At 40.4% G+C, this 24,127-nt stretch overlaps 1 protein-coding gene across 8 annotated transcripts in view; it reads right to left on the bottom strand.

Annotated features, from left to right (window-relative positions):
* PLD1 (phospholipase D1) overlaps positions 1 to 24,127 on the bottom strand; it is a 283,431-nt gene that overhangs the window by 209,836 nt on the left and 49,468 nt on the right. The window contains exon 1 of one of the 8 annotated variants that reach the window (XM_013964590.2): positions 9,276 to 9,433. The exons of the other annotated variants lie outside the window; for them this stretch is intronic. The gene's annotated coding sequence lies outside the window, so the exon portion shown is untranslated. Of the gene's footprint in view, positions 1 to 9,275; positions 9,434 to 24,127 lie in introns of those variants that run through there. 8 annotated transcript variants of the gene reach the window in all.

Here is a 24,127-nt window from a genome sequence, read left to right as displayed (position 1 = left end):
CCTGGGGTGTCCAGTATTGTAGCAACTCACATGGGAGATAAAGATGCAGTTTAGATGAAAACTGACGGATTTGAATTCGGGCGGCAAGAGGCAGTGCCAGCGCCTGACCTACTAAATGTTCTGGTTCAACCCTAATGAGTCCATTTAAGGTGCAGGCCAGTTTTACAAATGACAGCAAAGCCTTGGTGAGATCCACATTCTTTCCTTCAGATGTAGGCCTTCTTGCCCCAGTTACATACCTTAAGTTAAGCCTCTATCCATGCTTTAGGGAATAATTTTTACCCATACTCTGTGAAAACCTGCTAAGATCCCAGAGTAAAACAGATGCATAACTTTGGACTGTAACTTAACAACATTTATGAACCCTTGTTTAAGCTTACTGTGAACTTTGTGATTCAACTACATCATCAGTGTTGCAATCATTTTATCTAAATTTCTCTGGTGAAAGGTGGTGCGTGTTAACCTTTTGCAACAAACAAGTGCCTTGTTTACATCAAGTGATCAGTGGATACTTCTAGCAGGTGAAGATGAATAGCTCAGTGACCAACCTCCTGAAGGGCTTCAGTCTTACTCCCCGATGATGCTACTTTGGGTCCAAGAGAAGCCATAGGCTATGGCTCAGTCCTCTGTTAGTCAAGGTTTACCTAAACTTCTTTTGTCAAAAACATTTCTTATAATTGAAAACTCTGTAAAACCAGGTATAGTTAGGAATTCACATAACATAAGATCAAAATTCTCTCTTCCACAGTGTTGAGCAACTACCATGAGTCAGGTGGTAGAATGGAGTTTAGGAGCCCAAAGGTTAACAGCTCTCATCAGAAGCTCACAGTCCAGGGGAGGAGACAGGCTTTTAAGAGCTAACTCTTAGCGTGTAAGAAGTGCAGCAGGAGCTCAGAGGAGGAGTTGCTCAACCTGAGGTGTGGGGAAGGTTACTCTGGAAAGGCACACTGGCAAGGAATCTCTAAGGCTGGGTAGGAGTTCACTGAGCATGCACGTCTGCGTGCTTAGTCGTTTCAGTCGTGTCCAGCTCTTTGCGACCTCATGGACTGTAGTCTGCCATGCTCTTCCGTCCATGGGATTCTTCAGGCAAGAATACTGGAGTGGGTTGCCATGCGCTCCCTCCAGGAGATCTTTCTGACCCAGGGATTGAACCCAGACCTTCTGCACCAAGGTGGATTCTCTACCACTGAGCCACCAGGGAAGCCCTTACTGAGCATAGAAGAGAAAGCACATTCCAAGACAAATGAACAGTGATAGTATGTTGGACTACCTAACCTACAGAACAACAACAATATCCTTGCGTGTGTGAGCAGCAGAGTGAGGCAGAGTGAGGGCCATGACAATTGTTTTCAGATATCTGGGGGACAACCTGATTAGGTCTTTGCTTCTCCATGTAGAAGGTATTATAAGAACTGGAAAGCAGGGTGCCTATGAGATCGTACATTTCAGTTTAACATATACCAGAACATTCTTTAAAGAAGGACTATTAACAAAGAAACTGGTTGTCTGGAGTAGACAAGTTTACTTCATAATTATCTAGTTCTGGAGTCACTTTCCGTTCTAATTGTAGCTTAGCTCATGGTAAGTGCTTAATAACCAGTGGCTATCCATACTGTGAGATGGATAACTCATCTTCACACTGTGAGTATCCACACCAAACCAAGCTGTCATCTCTGGCTATGGCTAATGCTTGGGGTATAAGTCGAGGTAGATTAGAGACCATCAAGCTCCCTCCTATGTCCTAGCCTGGGACTCTTATTTGAATGTCTCTGCCTATTTCTGATCTGGCAATATTCCCTCAGCTCACCAGGAAAAACACTAAAGAAATGTCCATTCATAACCTGCTATCTATAAATGTTAGCTCTTGTTGCTATGGTTATTATTTCCTTGATATTGTCCTTCTAGTAACCTTATCATCCCTGGCTTTTATTCCTGTGATAGTGGGTGTATGTGTTTAATGGTATGCAAATATTCTTGCAAACCAACTCAAATCCTTAGTAGATGATGATCCTTAATAGATGATGTCAGAAAGAATGAAATAAAATAACTTCTATAGTTTATTATAAATGACACTCATAACAACAATAGGTAACATTCACTTAACACTCATTGTGCATCAGGTATTTTGGGAGGCCTTATATATACATTATTTCATTTAGTACTCAGAAGAACTCTGAAAGGTAAGTACTAGTATTATAATCCTCATTTTATAGATAAGGAAATTGAGTCTTACAGAAGTCCAGTTTTCACTCAAGATTCCAACTAACAAGCAGTGGTCGAACCTAACAATTTTGTAACATGGCCTACAACAATCACATATTAATAGATATGTACTCCCACATATTTTAAAAATTTGAATACTAAATATTTTTATTTAAATCTTAAATGTAGGGACTCCAGAAAACAAGAATAAGCCATTTAATCTAATAAATAGGTGACAACAGTGAGTTCGTTTGGCTTCGATCTTACATTTCAGGACACTGTTGAGAAGAAAGGGGCCATGGAGTAACCAGGTCATGTTCACCGAAGTGGTCTTTGACCATTACATTAAAATTTTCAGCTTTCTCATCTGTATCATTCTATTCAAATGAAATGTTCAGAATGGAAAAATCTAGAAAGGCAGAAAGCAGAATAGTGGTTGCCTAGCGCTGGGTGAGGAAGAGAGCTGGGGAGAGAGAATGGGTTCAAGGTTCCTTTTGGGGGTGCTGAAAATGTCCTAAAATTAGGTTATGGTGATGGTTATACAGGGCTTCCCTGGTAGTTCAGCTGGTAAAGAATCTGCTTGCAAAGCAGGAGACCCAGGTTCAATTCTTGGATCAAGAAGATCCCCTGGAGGAGGGCATGGCAACCAACTCCAGTATTCTTGCTTGGAGAATCCCCATGGACAGAGGAGCCTGGTGGGCTATAGCCCATGGTGTCACAAACAGTCGGACATGACTGAGCAACTAAGCACAGCACACATGGTTATACAACTCTGTAAATACACTAAAGGAAACAGAATTGTATGATTTGAAGGGGTTAACCCTGTGATGTGTAAATTATACAATACACAATTTCAATAAAGCTGCTAAAACATAATTCCCAGGGTTCGGTGTCCAGTGATCTTCAGTGACTCCCTGTGGCTGCTGTCTTCCAGAATAAACATGGGAACCAGATGTGCATTAAGTAAGCCTTTATCCAAGAACAAAATGTTCGAACAACAATGATGAGAATAAAGACCACACCTGTGAAGCTGGTCATTTTTCCTTGGAAGCCACACTGAGCCTTCAGCTTCTTTCTCCAGTGTTATGAGGTTAGTGCTGAATGGTATTAGCTTTTGATTTTTACCAACCAAGGGAAAACGGAAACATAGTTTCATTCCTTATTACTAAAATGTTTGTAAGACAGAAATATTAAAAATTGCAGTAACAGGGGAATCAAATGACCTCTAAAGGCTCCCAAAGATTCCAGTCAAGTCAACTAGAACCTCGGGATCTCAATCATTCTGGGCTTCCAGGACCTCATCTGGAATAGGACGAAGGGGAAGAATGAAGTCAACTACTCCAAGATTCTTTTCCACCTTCAACATTCCAGTCAAATCGTATCTTCTAAGGACTGTCTCAGTGTGCTGATTTGTCCCATTGGGCATGCATGTATGTGCTCAGGCATTTCCAACTCTTTTGCAACACCATGGACTGTAGCCCACCAGGCTCCTCTGTCCATGGGATTTTCCAAGCAAGAGTACTGGAGTGGGTTGCCATTTTCTTCTCCAGGGTATCTTCCCGACCCAGGGACTGAACCTGTGTCTCCTGTGTCTATTGTATTGCTGCTGCTGCTTGCTGCTGCTAAGTCGCTTCAGTCATGTCCGACTCTGTGTGACCCCATAGACGGCAGCCCACCAGGCTCCGCCGTCCCTGGGATTCTCCAGGCAAGAACACTGGAGTGGGTTGCCATTTCCTGCTCTAATGCATGAAAGTGAAAAGTGAAAGTGAAGTCACTGATTCGTGTCCAACTCTCAGCGACCCCATGGACTGCAGCCCACCAGGCTCCTCTGCCCATGGGATTTTCCAGGCAAGAATACTGGAGTGGGGTGCCATTGCCTTCTCCGGGGGATCTTCCCGACCCAGAGACTGAACCTGTGTCTCCTGTGTCTATCGTATTGCAGGTGGATTCTTTACCACTGAGCCACCGGGAAAGCCCCATGTCCCATTCTAAACACCAGCAACAGGCTTGGACAAAGGAATTGTTATCAAGACATCTGGACACACTGGAAATCATGAGCATCTTTCTTGGACTGATGTCTCAGAAGTATTTAAGTGTACTTCTTCCCACAGCCCTTATTTAATAAACTATCTATCTTATAATTTTATTAGCTATAACATCTGACTAAGATTTTAAACCTGGTACATAAAAATCAAAAGGCAGATTCCTAAAATAATGAATGCATGCATGCTAAGTCGTGTCTGACTCTGCGACTCTATGGATTGTAGCCTTCCGGGGTCCTCTGTCCTTGGGATTCTCCAGGCAAGAATACTGGAGTGGGTTGCCATGCCCTCCTCAAAATAAAGGCAGCTGTATAAAAGCAGCAAAATAATGGCTCCTCGGAATAAAAATATCCTCTCCCTTACAGAAATTTATCTGGCCTCAACTCTAACCCAACTCCTCATCTATTTTAATTTTTATTATAAAACATAAATTCCTCTTAAAGGAAACCTTAAATTTACAAACTATTTGAGGAAATTAAAATCATTCTTAGAGCTACCATCTTAAATAGATTATGGGTGATTGTTAAGTTACTATTAAATTTTTGTATATCTTGTCTTCATTTTTCTCTTTCCATGAATAATTTATATATTTTTCAAATATAAAAGGATGGAACTGAACTGAAAGGAAACATAAATATTAACATGCAGAAGAATATAAGAAGAAAATTAAAACTGCCAGAAATTCCTACCTTTAAAATAATCCCTAAATCCCTGTTAACTTGAGGTGACCATCCCTTCTGCTATCTCCCTAAGAATAACACATACAGAGAGATATATTTTAAACATGGCCAAGTATGAGAGACACAAATAGTTTGAGATCCAGTGTTTTAACTTAAATATCTGTCACCACCATTTCCTCCCCTGATAATTTTTCCTAAGTAGTAATAGCAACCTAATGATCCACTGCACAATTTTCTTCTAGTGTGTATTTCAATTGCTACCAACTGTTCATGATAATAAATAATACTTCAATGAATATTTTTGTAGTTAAAGCTTTTGCACTCCTATCTGGAAAATTCCAATCTATTGCCCTAATCCTTTTGTGATTTCCTCTATTGTTTTTGGCTTCCCAAGTGGCTCAGTTGTAAAAAAACCCATCTGCCATTGCAGGAGATGCAGGTTTGATCCCCGGGTTGGGAAGATCCCCTGGAGAAGGAAATAGCAAACCACTCCAGTATTCTTGCCTGGGAAATCCCATGGACAGAGGAGCCTGGCTGACTACAGTCCATGGGGTTGCAAAAATGAGTCAGACACAACTTAATGACTAAACAACAACTATTGGTTTTAGGAAGAGAAAGTACTTCCCAATCCAATGGTTAGAATTATTGTTTGATTTCCTTTTTTAAATTTAACTCCTTAACCTATGGACTGTATTTTTAAAGATTCCAAACTTATTTGCCACATGTTTAAGCTTTGGCCAAATCTAGAGTAAGCTATTTGCACAACATTTTCAAAAGCACATTTATGTTTTTAAAGGAAATACATGTTTCATATTCTTGGCTTTCCACTAAACTTCAGAAAGCCTTCAGGAATGACAAAACAACCAGAACTTTGATTGTCAGCAGGAAATCATACTGGTCAGGAATGAAGAGGACACCACTCATTCAGGCCAAATAAAAGCTAAACAAGCAAAAGGCCCAGGTTTGAGTCTTAGTGGGTTTATTATTTTAGCCTTAAAAAGTCTCAAAAGTCCCAAGATTAGCTTATGCAGTTAAAAGACAGTTTTTAAAACTGTGGGCTTATTCTCCACAGGGACTAGTCACCATTGGTCTCTTTTACTGACCACTAACCAAGCTCTGCATTCTGCTTTGCCACTGGTTCTCTCCACTCATCACCAGCAGAACATGTGAGAAAGCAGAGCACAAGCTCAACCCCCACCCAGGGGAAAAAGAACACAAAGGACATGCCTTCCTGGTTGATGGTGGGTCAACAGGAGCATCTTTGAGTAGGAAGGACAGCACAGATAATAGTATTTCATGGTTGCTTCTCAGTAATAATAAGGATTGGATTATATTTCCCAAAGACATCAACTTCTCACTCCATTTCTTCCCCACCACATCGTCTCTCTGAAGCACAACAATATTACTGCCAGCTAGTTGTTATGACTTGGGACAAATTATGTAACTCCCTGGGACAGTTTCATCAACTGTAAAGTGGGGATAATAAAGACAATTGACATCGTAGGGTTGTTGTGAAGATTAAATAAGAAGCTGACACAAGGGATGGCCCTTTAGGAAATGCTTTTTGAGTGTTAGCTGTTACTATTACTATTACCTTGCCTCTACTACTCCTGCCATGATTACTAATATCATCACCTCCAGAAATGCCAGAAGGTCAAACTTAATTTGGGTTCTTCAGAAGGAAAGAGGGAATGGGGGATGTCTATGGTCAGATCAGCCCTGGGAATAGAATCTGTCCTCAGCCTTTGCAATCCCTCTGGGAAGTTAGTACATACTGTCATTACTAAAATAGTGAATTTCACAGCACCTCTTGCCTTCTGTCTGAGTTGCTGATAACATAAGCACAAGACCCATTCATGCGGGCACCTTCAATGAGCAGGGTTGGGAACAAGAATTCAGGGAGTCAGGCATGAAAAAGGCAAAGGTGGCCATACACGAATTTGACAAGACCAGAAACTATAAATCAACAGCTGACAGCTCCCTAAACATGCACACTGAAGATCAAGCTTACGGGCAGGAATGAGACTGACCTGGGACATGAACAGACCCGGCTGATAGGTGAACATTTATCAAGGTTCAGAAGTCAGAAAACCAACTCCTAATATCATCATTCCTCCTGATCATTCATTTCTTTCCTCTGAGTCCTTATTTTCTAGTGACATCCATCATTCCCAATATTTGGGGTATGGGCCAATTTGTGTTGAAATAATCTGCCCTAGGATTTGTCTCCAACTTTGAATCTAAGCTTTGTTTTAAAAAGAAATAAGGATCACATGCTTCTGGAACATAAACTGTGTTCATAACCATCTGAGATTTATGAGGCATCTGGAGTACTTCTGACTGTTAACAAGAAAGCATGTTGGATAAAATTTAATTGGCTCAGAGTTTAACCTGATATGGAATGGGAAAAATGCCCGTCTCTACTTGATTTTAGCCAAAAGCCAGAGATGTAACAAAAGTAAACCAGTCTGGCAAGATGAGAACGAGAACTCCAATGCGTGTGCTAAGCCTGGAATCAGGAGTAAGATTTGCTTCGATCCCAAGTTACAGGTTTTGAGCACTCCCTTGTACAGTCTTTCTTTCCTGTCGTGTTTGGAGGAAGCTTACTGTAATGGATACTCTTTAGGAAAACCCTAAAATCTGGTTTTTATGGAGTTTCCTCTCTTATTCTATCCTTTGTCACGTTGTTTTCTTCCTGTTTCTAATCAGTAGTATTTTGTTTTGTTAACATCTGTAGAAGAAAAAGCTGTGAAGCACTTGGGAATATAGAAATTGAGACCTACCAGACATACATGTGTCTGACGTGAGCTTTTTAAGACTTATCCATGCCGATTAAGCACAAACGAATAATCAACAAGCAGAATGTCTTAACGATGTCCTTTAAAATCAGGGAGCAGGTATATTCAGATTGACAAAAGTCTTCTTTAAAATTTTAAGTTAATAGTATTTAATAATAATAGCATTATGCAGTACTAACACATATTAATATTAAACAAATCACAGCAATCTCTGCTTTTTTTCTTTTTTTGGATTTACTGTTGAAGAAAATATCTGCAGACACAGGGGCAATAATAGAGCTGTACAACTGTGTCTCGGAGGGGATAAAGTCCAGTCCGTTTTGCAATTCTGAGATGGCATGCAGACATAACTTTATAACTTCAGCTTCCGCAGAGATAGGACTGGGAACTTTAAAGTTTAGCAAATCACCTCAGAGATTTTTCTAAGTATAATATCTATTTCTGTCTTCCTTCTCCCTCAGGTTTATATTTTTAGACAGAAGAGAACAAGAGAGAACAGACCCTTTCTGAAACACTATATTTCCCAACAGGGCAAAGAGAGAGGAGATTAAAATGGTAATAATAGAAGTATATTCACGTATTTTAAAACACTAGAGCTTACCTTGAACTAAACCATACCTAAAGTTACATAAAAGCCAGTATACTTCATAAGAACACTTATACTTCATAAGTACTTCATGTACAAAATTGAAAATATCATCAAATCGAACTACTCTTGTGAAACTATTTAATACCAGATCGCTTTGGTGACAAGTGAACAAAGGTAAAATTGCTCTCGAGATGTCTAAGTTAATGAAATTAAGGAAGATATTCTCTTGATACTTCACTTTATTGACTTAACTTCATTTTAATACTATGAGCGATAATTTCATGCCTTACAAGGCACACTCCGTTTTGACTGTCATATTTACTCCTAATCTTCAATCCTGAGGAATTACTTCAGAAGAAAAACAGGGATGACTAAGGAAGGGATTCCGTTCAGCTCGATCCACCTGTGCAGTCTGTCCACGTCAACTGTTACACAGGTATTTTCCGAGGCATTCTAGAAAAATGCCAGGCTTTTCAAAAAGAAAATTAAAATGATATTCTGGTTCCTTTAACTGTAAGTAGCAGGCCCTAGAGAAAATCATACATCAGACAAGCTTGCATGCTGGCTGGGACACAGCACACTGTTGCCTTGTGCTCCGAAAAGTGAAATAAACCATGTATGAAATCATAGCTGCTCCCAGAAGACATCATGAGAAGATACAATGAAAGCAATTCTGAAAAAGGAACTGAAAATGCATACAAACAAGCACAGATTTCTAGACTGCACATCTAACACAAACCAGTCATTACTTCATGGCTTCCTCCTGCATTTAATATTGTCCAACAATGCAGATACGATAAGGAAGACTGTAAACCTCAGACCTCCATAGGATCAATGAACATTATTTTCTTAAAAAACACAGCAACAGCACAAAATGCCATGCCGACTGTCATGTCATTGCCCCGTGAGAACAGAAAGAAAGTCTGACACATGAAGCAGAAAGTTCAAAATGTTATTTACTAACCTGGTGCCCCCGTGAAAGTAGTTGCTTCATATTGCTTTAAAGAAAGAATCCTTACTATGAAACTAATCTCCAGAGCAGCTGACAGCTGAGAGGGGAAAAGAAACTGACCACCCGGAGAATCCACAGACACAGGGAAGCAAGCCCCGTTTTTGGCTGACTCCCCAAAGGCAACTTAAGTCGTAGCCAAGCCCACAAAGCACTTTAGCCTATAAGCTTTAGTAATGAACTTGAAACCACTCCCATATGTTAAATAGACACTGGGCTACTATGAGAAATAAAATCCATGTACAGAATGAGCTAAGACTTCGGGCTTCGTTCTTGTACTTGCTGCCCAAGAAAGCTGTAACACACCAACTTAAACAAAGAGCATTCTCACTCCTTTCTCTCCCTTCAGAGAGACTTAAAGTGACTCATTCATTTTAAACAAGAGGAATACAGTCTGCCCTCAACTAGGGCCATGAAATGAGTTTTATATTATTGCCCAAGTTGGTGGTGGTGGTGTTGGAACATATAGCACTATAATTGCACGTTGCCTAAGAGGGACCATATTAAATTATTGTTTCTGAGAATCAAAGTTACATACTATCACTATTCCTACATTTTTGAAATATACTGGTGTTACTGTTTAGCCACCAAGTCAAGTCCGACTCTTTTTTGCAACCCCATGGATTGTAGCCCACCAGGTTCCTCTGTCCATGGGATTCTCCAGGCAAGAATACTGAAGTGGGTTGTGATTTCATACTCCAAAGGATCTTCCTGACCCAGGGACTGAAACGGCACCTCCTTCATTGGCAGGCAGATTCTTTACTACTGCCACCAGGGAAGTCTCTTAAAATACATTAAATAAGGAAAAAACCTCATTAATCACTGAAGTCTAAAAGTTAAAGTTCAGGGGGAAAACTTATCAAAGAACTACCTAACTTCTGAGTCTGACATGGTGTCTATAAATCTGAAAATTACTTGTAATTCAATTCTACCATCTATAGTTAGATTATTTTATAAAACAAAAAAGTTTTTTTGGTAGTTTTATAATTGTTTACAGTTTAAACTAGAGCTTAATATAACTCACTATGGTTTTAAAATAATAAATTTATTTTTCATTCTAAAAAACAATTGATAGTTTCCTTAAGACATTTATTTAAAAAAATAATGTTCCAACATATTGCTTCTTAAGAAAGAATTAAAAATCCATGCTCTGCTTTTTAACATAAAGTGCTCATGGTATACAAAATTTTTCCCAAGTTTTCAACACCAAGAGCAGTTTTAATTCTTGTTTCCATGATTTCTACCTGATTTTTAGAAGACCTGTTTAACACAATGGTCAAGATTACCAAATTCAATGTTTCTTCTGAGCCATAAAGATGGGACCAAATATTCCCAAGGAAAATTTGCAATACCAACCACGTACTTTAATAACACTTGATTCTTTTGTTGCCAAGTAGATTTACATGTATTTATGGTAAAATCCAAGTTACTCAAAACCTGTGAAACTTAAGTTATTAGCATATTAGCTCAACAAAATCAGGCATGAAAAGCCCTGTAACTCCCTCAGATCTAATATTCGCCCTCCGCCCTCCCCCATCCACTCCCAGGATCAGAGCTCAACAGTTTCTGCAGGAGTCAGTTCAGAATGAGGGGGAGCAAGGCGGCCACCTCAATGAGAAAACCAGCCTCAAGACTTTGGCCCATGCGTTATAAAGGAGCCAGTGCCCCACCTGGTGGCAAAACCAAGAATAGGCTGAAATAATTAAACCTGAGGGGAAATACTGGCCGTTGGGAAAAAAAAGAAGGGGAAGAAAAGGATGAGTTATAAGAGCACAACAGACCAGAATATTTATAGAGGGTATGAAAATATTCATGCAAAAGAAAAAGTATTATAATTACATTCAAAACCTGTGGATCTGGTTTGCAAGCATATATAATGATTTGCATTCCCAGAGACATATTCTGATAAATAATGTTGATCTCTCCTTTACCCAGAGGGCTGAAAGAAAGATTCCTGTGAGACCAGCATAATCTCTGAAACGTAAGAACCCTGGATACATCCCAACTCAGCTAGCTAACTGCTGGTGGGATTGTGTCGCCATCATTCTGTTAAGATGCTATATCCCCAGGATTCTTCCTATCTTTCTTTCAAACAGTATTTCCTTTTGTCTAATATAAATTATTTCTGTTAAAATCGATGTTCTGATGTCCTCAGCGGAGATGAAGAAGAGTTAAACACTGGGTTTTGAATTACATGACAGTCTTTAATAAAACTCCAGCAAAAATAAAAGTATAATGGGAGGTGACTTTTAAATAAGCCCAAGCCATACTACTGAAACTAAGACTAATATTACAAAACTTACTGAAACTAAAACTGATAGCTAATATTTAAGCTCTCACAATAAGCTAGGCATGGTTCTAAAGTGCTTCAAGAGATTAACTCATTTAAATCACACCAATCTATTATTTTGCCAGTTTCACAGATGAGAAAGCTGAGGCCTCTAAAGAGTAAGTACCTTGCCAAGATCAAACAGCTAGCGGTGGAACTGGGATTAGAACGCAGGTCATCTGGCTCTAAAGTCAGTGCTGCTAATCACGTGCGATAATATGCTGTCCTCCTCTGTGCATACCACTTGTGAAACTCTGCCAGACTCTGATCAAATGAAAGGGAGCAGGAGACGAGACAAGAACTTTCTGTGGACAGTCCTTGTGATAGTGCTGGCTGGGAAAGGCCACAGAACTGAGACCTGGAGGCCATAAGGCGGGTGAGGGATCCCCAAGCAGAGGGCACTCACTCAGCCTGCCAAGGCAAAGGGGGAAGTGGGAAGCAGGCCACCAGAGGGACCACAGGCAGCCTGATGAGGCTGGGAGACCAGCAGAAGAAACTCTATGAGGGAGACAGGAGTCCTCTGATGTCACATCATGGAGATAAAGAGGCATCACCAAGAGATTCTAAACCATAATGTGACCAGATGTGTGTGTTGGAAAGAGAAATAAGGAGGAACTAGACCCTGAAAGGTAAGCAGAAGTTTAGAAGACATTCTAGGTAAATGACATATCAGTGCTTTAAAATATACAAGTCTACACTTCCACAGATATTATCAAGGAGACTGGGGCAGTAATCCTGGCAGCAACAATGCTCACTTACTTGCTCAAGCTGGGTTCGGGGCCTGAGCCATGTGGAAGTTGTTAATACCACCAACAGAATTGGGCACACAGAGGAAGAGTCGGCTGGCAGAAGGAGGGTTGGGATGGACAAGACAAGGAGGCGGTTTTTGGAGTCTATCAATAAGGGGTGGATATTATGTTATTACTTTTTTGGTATACTGATAACTTTATATCAGTCTAATTGGTTTCTTTCGTAACCCTATGCAGTCTGGTATTTTCTCTTAAGAATCTTTGCTGCAAGAACTTTTGCCTTGCAACTAATTGGCTGTAGGACAGCTTTACCATAAAAGACAAAATCATGAAAATAAATTAAAATAGGGACATTAAAAAGGACATAATGAAGCTTGAAAAACTAATAACAAAACCTTAAAACTACTTGAAACATTCTGAAAGCAATGATACTTCCTTTCTCAAAGTCAATCATTAATGATGCAGGGTCTAATGTTGGACATACATCTCCATGGTATAAAAAAAAAACCTGCTGTAAGACTCTTCAGATTTCCCTGTAAGTAGAATGAACAGACAAGGGATGCTGATATATACATATATAACATATACAAACATATATATAAAGCAGTGCATATCTGGACTACATTCAATGTTACATGACAGTCCTCATTTCATCAAATCACCTAAGCCAGATTCTGTGCCAAATACCAAAATTCTGTCTACATCATGTTCTGCACTATCAAACAACAAAAAAGTCACCATTTTCATAAAACTTACCAAGAATCATGTAACCATTTATTTGGGGGATATTGGAGGAGTCTGAGTCTCCTTTTGCATTCAACTTCTAATATTGAGTGATAAATCTGGTAAAGGCGACATTACAAGAGGAGATGTTGTATCTAAATGAGCTAAAGAATCGATACGTAATACTCTCAAACAGTGTCGTGTATCACTAGCCTCTGCTTTTATATTTGCCATAGGTTGGTAAACTTCTGGTTCTGACAAGACAGAGATGGCTGTGCCCATGAAATGATTAGCAAACTGTTGTTATCATTTTCTACTACAGTATTCAGTCTGGCTTTACACTCTCTTATTTCACACTTCAGAAAGTTTTCTTATCACTGTATTTTCTATCAAGTTGCTATAACACAGTTGAAACCAACTGTCAACCAGTCACTTTCTGTTTTACGGCAAAACTGCCTTACGGCCAATTAGTTGTGCAGTAAAACTGCTTTATGGCAAAGATGTTTACTGCAGAAATGCCTAGGACCTCTAATTTTATTCACTTAAATGTATGCATTTAATTTAATGCATTAAACATTATTCTGTAAAGGGATTCATTAGCTTCACTAGAATGCCAAAGGGGTCCTTGCAAACTCTCAAAAGAGCAAAGAACGTCTGATACAAAGGGTGGGGGGCAGGTAACACAGGAAGACACTTAAAGAATTCAGAAAAGGGGAGACGGAGTATGAGATGACCAGGATTCAAATCCAGGATACTGATTTGTGTTCTTTCCTCCACCAACTCTACACTCTAAAACAATAAAAACAGAATCCCTTCATTTGTGTCAACAAAGTACTTTCACAGTTTACAGCTCACTAGCTCATCACAAAGACTTAAGTAAGTAGGAAAAGGCAGGTGATACCAATCTACCTGAAACCTCAGAGAAGCCGCTGCTCAAGAAGACACCACTCCTTGGGCCAGTCCCAGGCATGGAACCTGGGATCTGCCGCCCCACCCTACGTAGCCGAAGCTGTAGTCCTGAGCGCAGAAGAGGCGATGACAAGCCCTCATGTCACATTAGCTAGAACCTGATCAGGAGAGGACGAAAGAGTGAGTGCACAAGTAGACCCTGCTTCTCTTCAGGCTTCCATTTGCAGGCAGGCCTAACGATTTACTTGGATGCTTTGCTCTTAACTCTTATTTCATTTTGATTTGTGATGGGGGTGAATTACAGGACTTACAGTATTTCAACTGTTTGATTTTCCTCTGGCTGTAACCAGAACAGAAGCCTATACTTAAGCAATTAGTCTGAAAATAGATAGACAGGCTAAAACAATGTGCTCTCTGTTCTCTCCTGGCTATGCCCACCAACCGCATTCATTATTTAATCTGGGACACGTGTTGTCAGGGCTGTGTTAACAACAATGTGTCTTATTGTCTTCATGTCCGTTCCCTATTCTGCCACATGTCATGGCTCATATCTGTTCTGCATCTTTTTTTGTTTTATTTTGATTCTCTTATTTTTACAGGATCATTTTCTTAATTACTACAAATTGCTCTGAAATCTGTTCTAATGCTCCAAAAGGTTACATTTATTAACTTGCTGATAACAAAAAAACTTAATGGACACACACACATTCTTTTAGACTGATGCAAATCTACATAACATTATATTATTAAAGCAAATTTTATCTCATAGTTGGTTAGGTAACCTATCTTTTTAAAAAACAATCTGATCAGTTCACAGGTTACTCTGGCCTCTTCTCATATAAGGTGTTTCCTTTTACATGATAGTGAGAAGGTGGCTATACATGACTGACCAAATATGCTTGTAGGAGTGGAAAATTTTTCCCTTCTAAGTTCTTTGGCTGGTCTAATAATTAAATTGATACAGACAGATTAACAAGAGAAAAACTAATTTTGTATATATGAGAGGTGATAAAAATGTGGGATGCAAAGAAGTAGCCAAAGAAGGTAGCTCTTATAATTTTTAGACAAAAGAAACAATAAATTTGTGAAGAAATGACAAAATACAAGGGTTTGGGCTTGGTCCAGCAAATCAGTGAAGTAACAAAGTTTGTTTATACAACCCTCTTGGCTCTGAATTCCCTGACTCTGGCAATGAGGATGCCTTCAACCCTCCTGGTACAGGGAAGATCCCTTCCACCTAGGAGATTTATCTCCTGCTCTCAGGGAGACAAAGGAGGATCAGAGTATTCTTGTATCAGCTGTTTCTTAAATAACTTTAATTCAAAATAATCAATATGCCTAAGTAGCATATTTTAGGGTGACATACACTTCTCTTTCATATTGTTCAGAAAAAAACCTGAGTATTTTTTTTGAACAAATATATGAATATTTTTATTTGTTCCTTAGTCTACTTCTTTATATTCTTCTAAAAAAGAAGGAAATGCTTAACATGCTCTTTTCCCACTTTCATCCACTACTGAGGAGTGAAAAAATTGAGTATTTCTTAATATGCATATTAAAATGTAAATTATTGTGTTTATTGGTTGGCCTTTAATTTCTAAGTTTCTCTAGTCTTTAAAAAAATTTTATTTTAAATTGCATGATAATTACAATATTGTGTGGGTTTCTGCCATACATAAACATGAATCAGCCAGAGATACATAAATGTTCCCTCCCTCTGGAACCTCCCTCCCACCTCCCACCCCTTCCCAATGATGCAGGAAACCCAAATCCAATGCTAAGTTTTTGTATGTAGTTTTTCTACTCTTTTAAATAAGAAATCATAGTGAAAACTGTCTCTTGCCTTTGAGTCATAGCCACTTGGAGTGAGAATTCTTGTGGATTAAAAAAAAAAAGAGTTCAAAGTTATCTTACAGGCTCTGGGAACAGAAGAGCAGTGTCCGCCTGTGGCTGCCTCTCCTTGGATACATGGACACGTGGACTTCGCAAGCCAGCCCACTGTCTGGGCACCAGAGAGTAACACCCTAGGGCACTTGTGCTGTGGGGGAGAAGGGAGTGAAGCTGGCAATGGCAAGCCTGTGATGCGTTACGTTCTTCCTAACCACCCAGAAGCACTTCCTTCCTTGCTTGTCCAACCCAAGTAAGGACGGGCTTCCTGTCACCCTGGCAGTTCCTGCAGCCTGAATCATTTGCTTTCATTCCTACCTTGTTTTCTTTGTGCTGCTCTCAAACTGCTTCCTCACAAGACCTCTCCCTCCTGCCAAACCGATTTATTGCATTCTTTACCTCCCCTAGTTCTTAGGGTTTATGTCACTGCCCCACCTTTGATGCCCATCCACCTCATGGCCAATAAAGGATTAAAATCCTCCCCAGCATTTCAAGAGGCAGTCCAAATCCACATGTTCCATGAAGCCTCCTCAGACGACTCTAGTTAAAAAAAAAAAAAGCTTTTTATTTTATAAAAAATAAAAAGCTTTTATTTCATTTCTTAGACCTAGAACAATCATCAACAAATGTATTAGACAACTATTACTATGATAACATTTGTTCTGTTGTTTTGATTGGTTATTTAAATATTCGATGGCATTTAGGGCTTCCCTCATAGCTCAGCTGGTAAAGAACCTGCCTGGGTCAGGAAGATCCACTGAGAAGCGATAGGCTACCCACTTCAGTATTCTTGGGCTTCCTTTGTGGCTCAGCTGGTAAAGAATCTGCCTGTAATGTGGGAGACCTGGGTTCTATCCTTGGGTTGGGAAGATCCCCTGGAGAAGGGAAAAGCTACCCACTCCAATATTCTGGCCTGGAGAATTCCATGGACTCTGAAGTCCATGGGGTCGCAAAGAATTGGACACAACTGAGCGACTTTCACTTGGCATTTGACTTTTCATGTACTTATGTCTATTCCCTCCAGCTAAATTACCAATAACTGGATTGTAAGTTATACTTCTGACATCAACCACTGTAAAAAGTATACAGCAGGCAAAGTCCAGCCTACGTAGTGTAAGTATCTGTTGGTTAATCATAAGAGATTTCAACCATGTACACAGTTGGTTTATCTTTGGCAGCACTGGGCCTCTGCTGCTTTGCGAGGGCTGTCTCCAGCCGCGGGGTGCAGGCTTCCCATTGCAGCAGCCTCTCTGGTTGCAGGGCACAGGCGCCAGGTGCTCAGCTTTCGGTAGCTGCGGCTAGCAGGCTCAGTGGTTGCGGCACAGGTCACCACAGCATGTGGAATCTTCCCGGACCAGGGGTCAATCCGTGTCCCCTGCACTGGCAAGTGGATTAGTATCCACTGCACCACCAGCAAAGTCCTAGATCATTTACGTTACTGAATAGCAGTCATAATCACATCAGCCAACACTATTGCCACAATGTCTTATTACACCCAATCTTATTTGGCATTCACATTTGCTGCATAAGGTAAATACCATTATTTTCCCCATTTCTCAGATGAAGAAAATGAGTCCAGCAAGTTTAACTTGCCCACAGTCATTCATCAACATAAACTTATAGAGCACTTACTATGTGACAAGCATTGGTAACAGTATTAACCCTTCAAAGTAGAAAGTCCCTGACCTCAGGGAGTTTGCATGTATTCTAATAGGAAACAGACGATTACCAAATAAAACACATATCAAACCAGATAATGCTAAGTGCTAAGAAGAAAACCAAAGCAGAGTAAAGAAGTGGAGAGCAATGGGGTAAGGGGACACTCTCCTTACATAGGGTGGCCAAAAAAGGCCCCTCTGGGGAGATGACACTTAAGCAGAGAGCAGAATAAACTAAAGTAACAAGATTTATAATTATTTGGGGAAAAGGTGGAGAAATAAAAAAAGGAGATCAGTGGAGAAATAACTCCAGAACGAATGGAGCCAAAGCAAAAACAACACCCAGCTGTGGATGTGACTGGTGATAGAAGCAAGGTCCAATGCTGTAAAGAGCAATATTTCATAGGAACCTGGAATGTCAGGTCCATGAATCAAGGCAAATTGGAAGTGGTCAAACAAGAGATGGCAAGAGTGAACGTCAACATTCTAGGAATCAGCGAACTAAAATGGACTCGAATGGGTGAATTTAACTCAGATGACCATTATATCTACTACTGCAGGCAGGAATCCCTCAGAAGAAATGGAGTAGCCATCATGGTCAACAAAAGAGTCGAAATGCAGTACTCGGATGCAATCTCAAAAATGACAGAATGATCTCTGTTCATCTCCAAGGCAAACCATTCAATAACACCGTAATCCAAGTCTATGCCCCAACCAGTAACACTGAAGAAGCTGAAGTTGAACAGTTCTATGAAGACCTACAAGACCTTTTAGAACTAACACCCAAAAAAGATGTCCTTTTTATTATAGGGGACTGGAATGCAAAAGTAGGAAGTCAAGAAACACCTGGAGTAACAGGCAAACTTGGCTTTGGAATGCGGAATGAAGCAGGGCAAAGACTAACAGAGTTTTGCCAAGAAAATGCACTGGTCATAGCAAACACCCTCTTCCAACAACACAAGAGAAGACTCTACACATGGACATCACTAGATGGTCAACACTGAAATCAGACTGATTGTATCCTTTGCAGCCAAAGATGGAGAAGCTCTATACAGTCAACAAAAACAAGACCAGGAGCTGACTGTGGCTCAGATCATGAACTCCTTATTGCCAAATTCAGACTTAAATTGAAGAAAGTAGGGGAAACCGCTCGACCATTCAGGTATGACCTAAATCAAATCCCTTATGATTATACAGTGGAAGTGAGAAATAGATTTAAGGGCCTAGATCTGATAAAGAGAGTGCCTGATGAACTATGGAATGAGGTTTATGATATTGTACAGGAGACAGAGATCAAGACCATCCCCATGGAAAAGGAATGCAAAAAAGCAAAATGGCTGTCTGAGGAGGCCTTACAAATAGCTGTGAAAAGAAGAGAGGTGAAAAGGAAAGATATAAGCATCTGAATGCAGAGTTCCAAAGAATAGCAAGAAGAGATAAGAAAGCCTTCTTCAGTGATCAATGCAAAGAAATGGAGGAAAACAACAGAATGGGAAAGACTAGAGATCTCTTCAAGAAAATCAGAGATACCAAGGGAACATTTCATGCAAAGATGGGCTCGATAAAGGACAGAAATGGTATGGACCTAACAGAAGCAGAAGATATTAAGAAGAGGTGGCAAGAATACACGGAAGAACTGTACAAAAAAGATCTTCACAACCCAGATAATCACGATGGTGTGATCACTCATCTAGAGCCAGACATCCTGGAATGTGAAGTCAAGTGGGCCTTAGAAAGCATCACTATGAACAAAGCTAGTGGAGGTACTGGCATTCCAGTTGAGCTATTTCAAATCCTGAAAGATGATGCTGTGAAAGTGCTGCACTCAATATGCCAGCAAATTGGGAAAACTCAGCAGTGTCCACAGGGCTGGAAAAGGTCAGTTTTCATTCCAATTCCAAAGAAAGGTAATGCCAAAGAATGCTCAAACTACCACACAATTGCACTCATCTCACATGCTAGTAAAGTAATGGTCAAAATTCTCCAAGCCAGGCTTCAGCAATACGTGAACCATGAACTTCCTGATGTTCAAGCTGGTTTTAGAAAAGGCAGAGGAACCAGAGATCAAATTGCCAACATCCGCTGGATCATGGAAAAAGCAAGAGAGTTCCAGAAAAACATCTATTTCTGCTTCATTGACTATGCCAAAGCCTTTGACTGTGTGGATCACAATAAACTGTGGGAAAATCTGAAAGAGATGGGAATACCAGACCACCTAACCTGCCTCTTGAGAAATCTGTATGCAGGTCAGGAAGCAACAGTTAGAACTGGACATGGAACAACAGACTGGTTCCAAACAGGAAAAGGAGTACGTCAAGGCTGTATATTGTCACCCTGTTTATTTAACTTCTATGCAGAGTACATCATGAGAAACGCTGGATTGGAAGAAGCACAAGCTGGAATCAAGATTGCCGGAAGAATATCAATAACCTCAGATATGCAGATGATACCACCCTTACGGCAGAAAGTGAAGAGGAGCTAAAAAGCCTCTTGATGAAAGTGAAAGAGGAGAGTGAAAAAGTTGGCTTAAAGCTCAACATTCAGAAAACAAAGATCATGGCATCCGGTCCCATCACTTCATGGGAAATAGATGGAGAAACAGTGGAAACAGTGTCAGACTTTATTTTTGGGGGCTCCGAAATCACTGCAGATGGTGATTGCAGCCATGAAATTAAAAGACGCTTAACTCCTTGGAAGAAAAGTTATGACCAACCTAGATAGCATATTCAAAAGCAGAGACATTACTTTGCAGACTAAGGTCCATCTAGTCAAGGCTATGGTTTTTCCAGTGGTCATGTATGGATGTGAGAGTTGGACGGTGAAGAAGGCTGAGCGCCGAAGAATTGATGCTTTTGAACTGTGTTGTTGGAGAAGACTCTTGAGAGTCCCTTGGACTGCAAGGAGATCCAACCAGTCCATTCTGAAGGAGATCAACCCTGGGATTTCTTTGGAAGGAATGATGCTAAAGCTGAAACTCCAGTACTTTGGCCACCTCATGGGAAGAGTTGACTCATTGGAAAAGACTCTGATGCTGGGAGGGATTGAGGGCAGGAGGAGAAGGAGACGACAGAGGATGAGATGGCTGGATGGTATCACTGACTCAATGGACGTGAGTCTGAGTGAACTCCAGGAGTTGGTGATGGACAGGGAGGCCTGGCGTGCTGCGATTCATGGGATCGCAGAGTCGGACACGACTGAGCGACTGAACTGAACTGGGGAAAAGGTTACAGGCAGAAGAAACAGAAATCACAAAGGCCCTGAGGCAAAAGAAGCTTAGAGTGTGCAAGAACAACAAAAAAGCCAATGAAATCAAGAGTATTGTGAAAGAAAGAGCAACAGAATGGAGTGAAGTCAGAGAGTGAATAGAGAAGTCTGATCATCTAAGGCTTTTTAAACCATTGCAGAAGTTTTCTTCCCCCTAAATAGAAAGGTTCTAGAAGGTTTTATTTATTTATTTATTTATTTTAATTTTAAAATCTTTAATTCTTACATTCGTTCCCAAACATGAACCCCCCTCCCACCTCCCTCCCCATAACATCTCTCTGGGTCATCCCCATGCACCAGCCCCAAGCATGCTGTTTCCTGTGTCAGACATAGACTGGCGATTCGATTCTTACATGATAGTATACATGTTAGAATGCCATTCTCCCAAATCATCCCACCCTCTCCCTCTCCCTCTGGGTCCCAAAGTCCGTTATACACATCTGTGTCTTTTTTGCTGTCTTGCATACAGGGTTGTCATTGCCATCTTTCTAAATTCCATATATATGTGTTAGTATACTGTATTGGTGTTTTTCTTTCTGGCTTACTTCACTCTGTATAATCGGCTCCAGTTTCATCCATCTCATCAGAACTGATTTAAATGAATTCTTTTTGGGAGTGAAATGCTCCTCTGATTAAACATTTTTAAAGGTGACTCAAGTTATATAAAGAATAGAGTGAGACAAAGCAGATTACTTAGAAGAACACTGGAGTAAACCAGGTGGAGATGATGGTGGCTTGGAGTAGAGTGATGGCTAAGAAGTAGAAAGAGCTCTATGATAGAGCCAAGAGGGTTTTCTAATGTAGGGTCGTTACCGAGTCCAAGCTCACTCTGCTCCCCACACTACAGGCCAATAAATCTGAGAGCAGGTGTTGGGACAAGGAAGGGACTTTATTCAGGAGGTGTCTGACTGAGAAGGTGACAGGCTAATGCCTCAAAATAGCCATCTCACTGGGGCCTGGATGCCAGGTTCTTTAATGGATCAGAGATGGGGGAGGTGAGGAAACAAAGTAAAAAGACAATTCAGTCCTTGCAAATGTCTCCTAGAATGGCAAGCTTCAGGCAGGGAGATGTGTTAGTTTCATTTCCTTACAGTCATTTCTTGGGTGGTGTAAAATGGAACATCTCCTGTCATATCAACAAAGATGCCACGTCTATCTGCGATTCTGGCCTACCCAAATGTGAATTTCTAGGCCACCCTGGTAAGCAGGAGTCAAGGGGTGCCAGATGCTGAGCCATTTGCCAGACAAAGAATTTAAGAATGTCACAGTCCTTCACAGGTGGGCAAGGGCAGGGTATCTTCCTGAGCCAGACCATTATGTATGCCTATAATAACAAATGTGAAATGTGCTGTGCTCAGTCATGTCTGACTCTGCAACCCCATGGACTGTAGCCCCATGAATACTAGCGCCACCTGGGAAGCCCAGGTGGGAAGCCTTGAGATATCCAAGTGGTCCAGTGGTAAAGAATCCACCTGCCAATGCAGGAGACATAAGAGACGTGGGTTTGATCCCTGGGTCGGGAAGATCCCCTGGATGGTATGGCAACCCACTCCAGTATTCTTGCCTGCAGAATCCCACGAACAGAGGAGCCTGGTGGGCTACAGTACACAGGGCTGCAAAGAGTCAGACATGACTGAAGCCACTTAGCACATGCGCACGCATAATAACAAAAGCAGCAAGATAAGGGTTAAAGTCACAGAGCAGATCCAGTGTGAATTCAAAATTAACCTTTCCTGGTTACAGGGTGATGCACAGTGTAAAAGAAAGAGAGGTGCCAAGGAAGACTGTAAGACTGATATATGAGCAACAAGGATAAAAGTCCAGTTACTGAGTTGGGGAACATGGTGGATGGTAGGGAGTCAGAAGGTGCAAGACATTTCAAAGGCAAATCATGAGTTCCATTTGGAATGGTTAAGTCTGAGATACCTTTTAGATCTCCAAATGAAGATGGACAGGAAGTTGAATATATAAGTCTGGGGTTTGTATATTTAAGTCCTGGATAAAGGACTGAGATATGAAATTGGGAGTCTTATGGCTTTAGACACTGTGATGGCTTTATATAACATAGTCACACCATGAGAAATGACTGATAATGAATAAAGGACAGAACTCTGAAGACTGAGGCTTAGGGACCTCTAACATCTGGAAGAAAAAGATCCAACAAAGGAGGCCAAAAGGAGCTGCCAATGAGATGGGAGGAAGACCAGGAGAACATGGGGAGACAAAGCCAGGTGAACAAAATGCTTCAAGGATAGAGTGATCAATTATGTCAAAGGCAGCTGAAAGATGAAGGAACGGGAAGACTGAACTGACCATCGGACACAGCAGCACGGAGGTCACTGGTGACCTAGACAAGAGTGGCTTCAGGGGAATTTGGGCACAAAACCTAAAAGGAATAGGTTCAAATGAAACTGTGACTATAAGACATTGCTGAGAGAAATTAAAGATCTAATAAATGGACATACCATGTTCATGGATTAAAAGACTAAATATTAAGATGTAGGTTCTCCACAAACTGATCTATAAGTTCAATAAACCCAATCATGATCATTTCACTGGGCTTTCTGTAGAAATTGACAAGCTAATTCTAAAATGTGTACAGAAATGCAAATGACCTTGAATAGCCAAATCAATTATAAAAAATGAGACCAAAGTTGGAGGACTTACACTACCTGACTATAAAACTTTGACTAGAAAGTCTATAGTAATCAGTCTGACACTGGCATGGGATCAATAAGAAAAATCAATGAGACAGAGCAGAGAACTTAGAAACAGACTCACACTTATATGATCGTTTGAATTTTCACAAGTTGACAGAGAAATCCAACAGCAAAAGACAAGGCTTTATAACAAACGACGTTAAGGCAACATGCATATCTGTATGGCAAAATATTTAAATCTTGACCCCAACCTCACACCACATCTAAAAATTAATTTGAAATGTATCCTAGACCTAAATATAAAAGCTAAAACTATAAAACTTTTAGATATTAAAGCAATTAACTTAAAAAAATAGACAATCAAAATTAAAATTTTCTGCTCATCAAAAGACACCTTTAAGAAAATGAATGGGTGCAAGGCTGGGACAGGGAATTTCCCTGGTAGTCTAGTGGTTAAGATTCTGTGACTTCATTGTTTGCAGCACAAGACTGATCCCAGGCTGGGGGACTAAGATCCCATATGCCACACAGTGCAGCCAAAGAACGAAAAAAAGAGAGAAAATGAACAGGTAAATCAAAGTCTAGGCGAAAACATACGCAAATCATATATCTGACAAAGAACTCATAT

Source organism: Capra hircus, chromosome 1 (assembly GCF_001704415.2).
Source record: "Capra hircus breed San Clemente chromosome 1, ASM170441v1, whole genome shotgun sequence".
Classification (NCBI taxonomy): Eukaryota; Metazoa; Chordata; class Mammalia; order Artiodactyla; family Bovidae; genus Capra; species Capra hircus.
The sequence above is the reverse complement of the archived record's forward strand: the minus strand, read 5'-3'. Positions and strand labels throughout refer to the sequence as shown.